Raw genomic sequence first — 10,487 nt, forward strand, 5'->3', positions numbered from 1 at the left:
TGTCAATCTATCAATCGGGACCTGCAGGCATACAATGCAGCGTCCCCAGGCAAAAGGGACGTCAGTACGAATAAAGTACCGAGTATGTTAGGCAGGAAAGCATACATAAGAACAGTAATGTAAAGAGAGAGATAGAGGAGATACAACCTGTAACATCTGAGTGCCTCTAGGGGCTATGATATGAAATGCATAATACATATATATACATAAACTTTTTAAAACATTCGCCTTTGTGGGCATTATCATCATCATATCGTACCCGGCCTCAAAGAGGACTCAGTAAAAGCGTACTCAACCATCATAAGGTTCGGTAGAATCGTACCCGGCCACATGGAGCTCGGTAAACCCAACTGATCAGTGGTTGCTCAATAGGTGCCATACACGGCCGACTATAGCGCGGCTCGGTAGAGTAAAATAGATACATATATATAATGCATGCTCGACTCATGGAATCACGTTCTAACCCTTTCGGAGTGATGTAAGGTCAGTGCACCTTCGATTAACATTATGGACATCCCTACCATCAATATGAACCTTAGTGGGATTTAAGGATCATACACACTTGTTCAGAATAACTTTATAAGGAAAGAACAACATGGAAAACCTTAGTTTCTAGGAGTAGATCCATTATGAATTAGCGTATCATTTTTGTTCATGTCACTTTAGATCATGCCAAAAGAAAGAAGTAAGTGCCTTAACATACCTGGAGTAGGAAAACTCCACATAATATTCTTGGAGAAGATTGTACCGTACTCCTTTAGAACCGCAAAATTTTACGTTGCTAATGTGCTAAGAAATCTCGTTGGATTTTAGTTGAAGAATGAAAATCTTCACTGCCTCAGTGAACTTAATTTGCTAAAGAATAATTTGAAATTGGTAAACATTGGGTGATCATTGGCTGCTTCTATAGAGTCAAGAACCAAAATGACGGAGAAAGCTTTTCTGTTTAACGAGAATGGCTATTTGAGCAAATCAGATGTTCTAATATTTTCCTTTTCTTGTTCTTTATTTCAAAGGGTTGTTGGAGAATGGAATGAACACCTATCAATATAAAAATATTAAAGAAGTATGGAATAGCTTAGTTCATCTAATCTCCATCACTTTTATGAATTCCTTACGTTTAGGAAGTGTAGCTTTTGCCACCTTTTATGAAAAATTAAGAGTCACCAAATATATTTGAGTAACTGACACGTTTTTGGCTATTAAGCCTATCCATAACTTATTAAGCTTATCCACAAATTGTTTAATTAATTAGTTAATTTCCAATTACCTAATAATTAATCAATTATCCACATAATAGAATTATCTCAACTTACTTAAAATGCTACTCATTTTTAGTACACCTTATTATCATGTTCATGTGCTACCTTGTATGGTACTAGTCCATAAGTACCGGGTATTTTAGTTCGGGCCGTATTTTATCCCGAAATGATAAACTTCGACGAAATTCCTTTTCTTCGTTTTACTTACCCTCTCACCTTCACAAATTTACTCATCACTTGTTTGAGGTAGCATAATACTTATAATCCAAAAATAATCCCATTCCCAAATTTACGTCGATTAACTTACGACAAAACTTTAACTTACGAAAACATGGGGTGTAACATTATTCCCCCTTGGAACATTCATCCTCGAATGTTGACTTATGCACTTATCATTTTCATAACCCATAGCTCTTGCGAATATTTTAATATTCTCCTTTCCATTGAGGCAACTCTTCTTTGAATAAATCCACAGGCCAGGGTATTCCCCCACTTTAAGCCTCTTTATTATACCACGACATGTAGTCGGAATCCTTATAATCTCGTAACTGTTGCTACCTTTTATCATGCAGCCTGTACGATTCTAATTTTGTATGTGCGCCTATGCGACGCTTCTCTCCTCCTTCCTCCAGCTCTTAGCCAATCTCTAGGCCTCGCTTTGTGAACATATACAGAATTATGACAAGCTGTCCCTCTAGGCATCTATAAGTGTACTGATGTCTTTCGCTTGGTACTTTATCGAACTTAAGACTATTTCTATCTCTTGTTTCATAGCATTGTATATCTATCTTTATTGATTTACTACATCTAGGTAGGTTATACTATACCATAAAACTTACTTCGGTTTATTATTACTGAGGTTTCCTACCCAACTCCAGGTTACTCTCTCGCTGCTTATCCTATATGTATAAATCTAAGTCCTTTAGTGCTTCCTCATTATTATTCATCTAAGAATAACAAACAAATCTCATCTCGAACTTTGGAACTTGTACCCATCTATTGTTTATTCACCTTAATGTTGATCTATAATCTATCACTGATAACTTGCAACCTCTTACGTAATACACTGTCACTAGGGCTCACATCTTATCGGGGAACATATGAAGTGATTTTCCTGATCTACCTAGGGATAATACTATACTTCAATAACCGTGTTTCATTGCATCCCAACGCGATTCATCTTATGGGGGTATTCTAATCCCGTGCAATTAATGAAATCCCTTTCTCGTTAAATCATTACTCAATCAAAGGCCTAAGCATCATCCTCTTATCTATCACAATTACACCCTTATTCTACTGCCAGGGCAGTATTCCATCTCTTCCAAATGCACCTAGTCTCAGACTCCTCTGTGTTTATTAAGGCTATACCGAGCTTTTTATTACATATGGAAATCATCACCATCTGGGTGTCTTAGAAGGAGATCTATTACCACATTTGCACCATCTTTCGGAAACGTTAGTTAATGATAACAACCTATCCACAATTTTTGGGTTACTCTAACTCCAACTGGATCCTGATATCCCATCTTTCTCTTAAATAATATCTGTTAGCTCCCATAGAACATAACTGAGATGGGTGTGGCCAATTGTACTTACCTCTGTCATTGATGAAGGTACCAAAATGCTTATATTTCTCTGCCTGATTTGAAAATATTGATAATCTTCATTATCTGGGTGCCTCGTACCCCTTCACTTTACTTCTTTTACTTGTTAAAACTTGTATCTAGCTTCTGAATTCCTCATAGATTTTCACCATATTCGTGAATAGATATCCGTGCCTTAAGGCTCCTTATTAAGAAGCATACACATCTTAGTACACACATGATCTGTTGAAGACCTCATATTTACTCATCATAAGCATGATGTGAAATCGAGTTCCTCTGACTCAACTCTTCCACATCCACATGCAATCTCTTACCAACTGTCTTTGTGGATGTAGGTATCGTTGTATTACGACTAAAGTCGAATTTAGGAGTTTGAATTCTTACAACTGAGCTCTACTGCACGATCTAGAGTAAGAAGAAAGAGTGACAGACCTAAATGCCCTGTAGCCTCCTGCTTATAAGTGTGGTGCACAACACACCCATAAAAAAGACTCTACTAGACACGGCTTGTAGACTCCCTAGGACAGAACTGCTCTGATACCACTTTTGTCACGACCCAAACCGAAGGACCGCGATGGGCACCCGGTGCCTTACTCAACCGAGTACCAACGTAACATATCTTTCTTATCATGTTATCATGAGTAAATGAGGCAAAAAACCCGTCATGAGATAACAAGAATAAAACATAAGGGAATACTCAACATATGAAGACCCAACATGATATACAAACTAATATATGTGACATACGGGCCTATAAGGCCGACATGACCATTGGTAAATTCGAAACATAGGCCGACAAGGCCATACAATTATCCATACACATGACATCTGTCTACAAGCCTCTAAGAGTACATCAAATCATAAAGGTCGGGACAGGGTCCCGCCATACCAATCAATACATATCCAAAGCATACTGACCAAATAGGCAACTCCGGAGCAAGTGGAGTGCACCAACACCTTTGCTTAGCTAATAGCCTACTAGGAGGACTGTCAATCTATCAATCGGGACCTGCGGGCATGCAATGCAGCGTCCCCAGGCAAAAGGGACGTCAGTACGAATAAAGTACCGAGTATGTTAGGCAGGAAAGCATACATAAGAACAGTAATGTAAAGAGAGAGATAGAGGAGATACAACGTGTAACATCTGAGTGCCTCTAGGGGCTATGATATGAAATGCATAATACATATATATACATAAACTTTTTAAAACATTTGCCTTTGTGGGCATCATCATCATCATATCGTACCCGGCCTCAAAGAGGACTCGGTAAAAGCGTACTCGACCATCATAAGGTTCGGTAGAATCGTACCCGGCCACGTGGAGCTCGGTAAACCCAACTGATCAGTGGTTGCACAATAGGTGCCATACCCGGCCGACTATAGCGCGACTTGGTAGAGTAAAATAGATACATATATATAATGCATGCTCGACTCATGGAATCACGTTCTAACCCTTTCGGAGTGATGTAAGGTCAGTGCACCTTCGATTAACATTATGGACATCCCTACCATCAATATGAACCTTAGTGGGATTTAAGGATCATACACACTTGTTCAAAATAACTTTATAAGGAAAGAACAACATGGAAAACCTTAGTTTCTAGGAGTAGATCCGTTATGAATTAGCGTACCGTTTATGTTCATGTCACTTTAGATCATGCCAAAAGAAAGAAGTAAGTGCCTTAACATACCTGGAGTAGGAAAACTCCACATAATATTCTTGGAAAAGATTGTACTGTACTCCTTTAGAACCGCAAAATTTTACGTTGCTAATGTGCTATGAAATCTCGTTGGATTTTAGTTGAAGAATGAAAATCTTCACTGCCTCAGTGAACTTAATTTGCTAAAGAATAATTTGAAATTGGTAAACATTGGGTGATCACTGGCTGCTTCTATAGAGTCAAGAACCAAAATGACGGAGAAAGCTTTTCTGTTTAACGAGAATGGCTATTTGAGCAAATCAGATGTTCTAATATTTTCCTTTTCTTGTTCTTTATTTCAAAGGGTTGTTGGAGAATGGAATGAACACCTATCAATATAAAAATATTAAAGAAGTATGGAATAACTTAGTTCATATAATCTCCATCACTTTTATGAACTCCTTACGTTTAGGAAGTGTAGCTTTTGCCACCTTTTATGAAAAATTAAGAGTCACCAAATATATTTGAGTAGCTAACACGTTTTTGGCTATTAAGCCTATCCATAACTTATTAAGCTTATCCACAAATTGTTTAATTAGTTAGTTAATTTCCAATTACCTAATAATTAATCAAGTATACACATAATAGAATTATCTCAACTTACTTAAAATGCTACTCATTTTTAGGACACCTTATTATCATGGTCATGTGCTACCTTGTATGGTACTAGTCCATAAGTACCGGGTATTTTAGTTCGGGCCGTATTTTATCCCGAAATGATAAATTTCGACGAAATTCCTTTTCTTCGATTTACTTACCCTCTCACCTTCACAAATTTACTCATCACTTGTTTGAGATAGCATAATACTTATAATCTAAAAATAATCTGATTCCCAAATTTATGTCGATTAACTTACGACAAAACTTTAACTTACGAAAACATGGGGTGTAACAGTAGAGGTACTAGAGGTGGAGCTCAGGCCGCCAGAGGTGGAGGCCAGTCAGCTGCAGGCCGTCCCAGAGATGTAGTTTAGGGTGGTGGGGCCCAGCCCCGATGTTACACCCTTCCAGCCAGCCCCGAGGCTGAGGCTTTAGATGCAGTCATTACAGGTACTATTCTGGTTTGTGATAGAGATGCTTCAGCGTTATTTGATCCAGGGTCTACCTACTCGTATGTGTCATCTTATTTTGCACCGTATCTCATGCCTAGTGATTCATTAAGTATTCCTATTTATGTGTCTACACCGGTGGGTGATTCTATTATGGTAGATCAAGTCCATCGTTCTTGTATTGTGGTAATTGGGGGTCTTGAGACTCATGTGGATTTGTTGCTTCTAGACATGGTTGATTTTGATGTTATATTGGGGATGGACTGGTTATCACCTTACCACGCTATCTTGGACTGTCATGCCAAGACGGTGACCTTAGCCTTACCGGATTTGCCCTGTTTAGAGTGGAGAGGCACTCTTGGTCATTCTAACCGCAGTGTTATCTCGTATGTGAAGGCTCGGCGTATGGTCGAGAAGGGGTGTTTGGCCTATTTGGCATGTGTTCTTGATTCTAGTGCTGCGGTTCCCTCTATTGATTCTGTGCCCGTTGTTCGTGAGTTTTATGAGGTATTCCCTTTCAGACTTGCCGGGTATGCCACCCGACAAGGATATTGATTTTTGCATTGATTTGGCTTCGGGCACTTAGCCCATTTCTATTCCGCCGTATTGTATGGCCCCGCCTGAATTGAAAGAGTTGAAGGAACAGTTGCAAGACTTGCTTGAGAAGGGTTTCATTAGACCCAATGTTTCTCCATGGGGTGCGTCGGTGTTGTTCGTTACGAAGAAGTACGGATCAATGAGAATGTGTATTGATTACCGGCAGTTGAACAAGGTTACAATCAAGAATAAGTATCCATTGCCGATGATCAATGATTTGTTTGATCAGCTTCAGGGTGCCAAGGTGTTTTCAAAGATTGATTTGAGATCTGGCTACCATCATTTGAGGATTAGGGCATCCGATGTCCCTAAGATAACTTTCTACACTCGATACGGGCATTATGAGTTCCTGGTCATGTCATTTGGGTTGACCAATGCCCCAACAGCTTTTATGGATTTGATGAACCGTGTGTTCAGGACTTATTTGGAATCGTTCGTGATAGTCTTCATTGATGATATTTTGATATATTCCAGCAGCCGGGAGGAGCACGAGCAACATCTCAGAGTGGTTCTTCAGACCTTGAGGGATAGTCAGTTATATGCTATGTTCTCGAAGTGTGAGTTCTACTTGAGTTCAGTTGCATTTCTGGGTCATGTTGTATCAGCGGAGGGTATTCAAGTTGATCTGAAGAAGATTGAGGCAGTCAAGAACTGGCCTAGACCAACATCAGCTACAAAGATTCGGAGTTTCTTAGGATTGGCAGGATACTACCGCCGGTTCGTGGAGGGGTTCTCATCTATCGTAGCCCCGATGACCAGGTTGACCTAGAAGGGTGTCCAGTTTAGATGGTCAGACGAGTGTGAGGCAAGCTTTCAGAAGCTCAAGACAGCTTTGATTATGGCACCGGTGTTGGTTTTGCCCACAGGTTCAGGGCCTTATACAGTTTATTGTGATGTATCTCGTATTGGGCTTGGTGCAGTGTTGATGCAGGATGGCAAGGTCATTGCCTATGCTTCGCGGTAGTTGAAGATTCATGAGAAGAACTATCCGATTCATGACTTAGAGTTGGCAGCCATTGTTCACGCATTGAAGATTTGGAGGCATTATCTGTATGGCATGGCATGTGAGGTGTTCACGGATCACAAGAGTTTTCAGTATTTGTTCAAGCAAAAAGAGCCAAATTTGAGGCAGAGGAGGTGGTTGGAGTTGTTGAAAGATTATAATATCACTATCTTATATCATCCGGGAAAATCCAATGTGGTGGCCGATGCATTGAGTAGGAAGTCTGCTAGTATGGGCAGTCTTGCTTATATTCCGGTCGGTGAGAGACAGCTTGCTTTGGACGTTCAGGCTTTGGCCAATCAGTTTTTGAGGTTGGATATTTCTGAGCCTAGTCGTGTATTGGCCTGCACGGTCTCTCGTTCTTCTTTATTGGAGCGTATCCGTGATCAGCAGTATGATGATCCCCATTTGTGTGTCCTTAGAGACATAGTGCAGCGTGGAGGTGCCAATCAGGTTACCTTAGATGATGATGGAGTTTTGAGATTCTTAATCGAGTGGAAGAAGTGGCTTATAGACTTGCGTTGCCGCCGAGCTTATCAGCCGTGCATCCAGTGTTTCATGTGTCCATGCTCCGGAAATATCACGACGATCCATCCCATGTGTTAGATTTCAGCACTGTCCAGTTGGACAAGGACTTGTCTTATGAGGAGGAGCCGGTAGCTATTCTAGACCGTCAGGTTCATCAGTTAAGGTCGAAGAGTTTTCCTTCTGTTTGTGTTCAGTGGAGAGGTCAGCCTCCTAAGGCATCGGCCTAGGAGTTCGAGTCCGATATACGGAGCCGTTATCCCCATCTTTTCCCCGACTCAGGTACTTCCTTCTTCTGTCCATTCGAGGACGAACAGTTATTTTAGAGGTGGAGAATGTGATGACCCAAAAGGTCATCACTTGTTTTAAAACAAAATTTCCGTATTTTGAGGCCTTGAAAACCTCATTTAGAGCCACCCTAATTTGCGTGCGCAGTCCGGGCGCGTAGCCGGAAAGCTTAAATATGATAATCTGTGAAAAACGATAAGTTTTGATTATAAAATGCTAATTTGACTCCAGTCAACTTTTGGGTAAACGGACCCGGACCCGTGATTTAATGGTCCCGGAGGGTCCGTAGGAAAATATGGGACTTGGGCGTATGCCCGGAATTGAATTTCGAGGTCCCAAGCCCGAGAAATGAATTTTTAAAGGAAAATGTTTTCTGGAATTATTTAAAGAAATTTGAAATGGAATTTGATTAGAACGTGATGGTATCGGGCCTGTATTTTGGTTCCGGCATCCGGTACAGGTCTTATATATGGTTTAAGTCATTTCTGTAAAGTTTGGTTGAAAACGGACATCGTTCAACGTGATTCAGACCTAAATTTCTAAATTTGATACTTGATGAAGTTTGAGAAAAAGTTCTTGATTTTGAGGTTTGATTCATTGTTATTGAGGTTATTTTGGTGATTTGATCGCACGGATAAGTTCGTATGATGTTGTTGAGTTAGTACGGGTGTTTGGTTAGGAGCCCCAAGGGCTCGAGTGTGTTTCGGCAAGTTTTTGAACTTAGGAAAAAGTTGCAGATTCAGAGAAGTTGCAAGTCTCTGAAGCCAGGTCTCGCGGTCCGCGGTGAAAACATCGCGGCCGCGGTGGGGGCTCCGCGACCGCGGTGGGGGCTCCGCGACCGCGGTGGGATTTGTGCGGTCCATGGTGAGCAAGGCCAAGCCTCCGCAGCCGCGCTCGATTTCTTGCGGTCTGCGGTGGAGCTCCGCTGCCGCAGTCCTTTTTATGCGGTCCGCGGAGAGGGTCTGAAAGGGGTATAAATAGATGGGATTTCCAGTTATTTTCATTTTTCAAAACCCCAAAAACGTAAGAGGCAATTTTTCAAACAACCTTTCTTCTCCAAATCAATTGTAAGTCATTTTTAACTAGTTTTCTTCAATCATTAACATATTTTAACATGATTTCAACTTCAAATCAGTTATTTTCATGGTGGAATTGGGAATTTTGGATAAAACCTAAGAATATTAAAATTTGGGAATTTAGACCTCAAATTGAGGTCGGATTCCAAAACCAATTATATATCCGGGCTCAGGGGTAAATGAGTCATCGAGTTTTTGGTCTGAATTTCAGGTTCGGACCAAGCGGGCCCGAGGTCAATTTTTGACTTTTTCGGAAAATCTTTATAAAATCTATTTTCATCCATTAAAATTGATTCATTTAGCATTTATTGATATCGTTAAGCAAATTGTGGCTAGATACAAGCGAGTTGGTGATGGAAACAAGAGGTAAAGCGGTAGTTGAGGCTTGAATTGTGTTCTTTGCGTCGAGGTAAGTGTTTGGTCTAACCTTAGCTTGAGGGATTAGGAGTTGTGTCCTGTTTGTTATTTGCTTCTTGTCGAGTATGACGCATAGGCATGGTGACGAGTATCTATACGTTGGTGTCAAGCATGACCGTGGGTCTTATATTGTGGTTTTCATGATTTCGTTGTATTATCCATGCCTTGGTGAAGATTCCTAATTGTTGTATAAAGCTTGTGGAAAGAATTGTGACCTATGAACATTGAGGAGCGTTGGCTCAAGTTGCATAGTGAAATTGTGAAAGTACAAGTGACAATTGAACTTCTAGAGCATTGGCTCGAGTTGTGAAATGAGTTGTGAAAGAATAAGTGATAATCGAACCTCTAGAGCATTGGCTCGAGCTGTGAAGTGAATTGTGAAGTAAAATTGAGAAAGAGTTATTAAATCGTTCCCTTACCAGGATATTGTTGTGTGTTAATTATGTCCCTTGACGGGATGTTGAGATTATTGATGTTGTTCCCTTGCCGGGAATTAATTATTTAATTGTGTTCCCTTGCCGGGATTTCTATTATTATTTTGTTTATTCCCTTGCCCATTTGTTTGTGATCGTTATTTGGGTGAGGAAGAGTGTTAAAGCACGAAGGGTGATGCCGTGCATTGTTTGTTATTGTGAGGAAAGAGTGTAAAGCACGAAGGGTGATGCCGTGCCGCACAATGTACTATTCCGTGCCGATTCTATTGATTATGTGGTGAGGAAAGAGAGTAAAAGCACGAAGGGTGATGCCGTGCACATTTTGATTATATGATTGTTTTGGTGAGGACGAAAGTAAAAGCACGAAGGGTGATGCCGTGCACATTTTTATTATATAACCGCTTTGGTGAGGCTGAGAGTAAAGGCCAAAGGGTGATGCCGTGCAATTGTTGATTTCTGCTTCCTTATTGATATTCTAGTTATGTTGTTTCTTTTCTTACTTGATGCCTTTCTATTCGGAACTAATATCTCC

This window comes from Nicotiana sylvestris, chromosome 7 (assembly GCF_000393655.2).
Source record: "Nicotiana sylvestris chromosome 7, ASM39365v2, whole genome shotgun sequence".
Classification (NCBI taxonomy): Eukaryota; Viridiplantae; Streptophyta; class Magnoliopsida; order Solanales; family Solanaceae; genus Nicotiana; species Nicotiana sylvestris.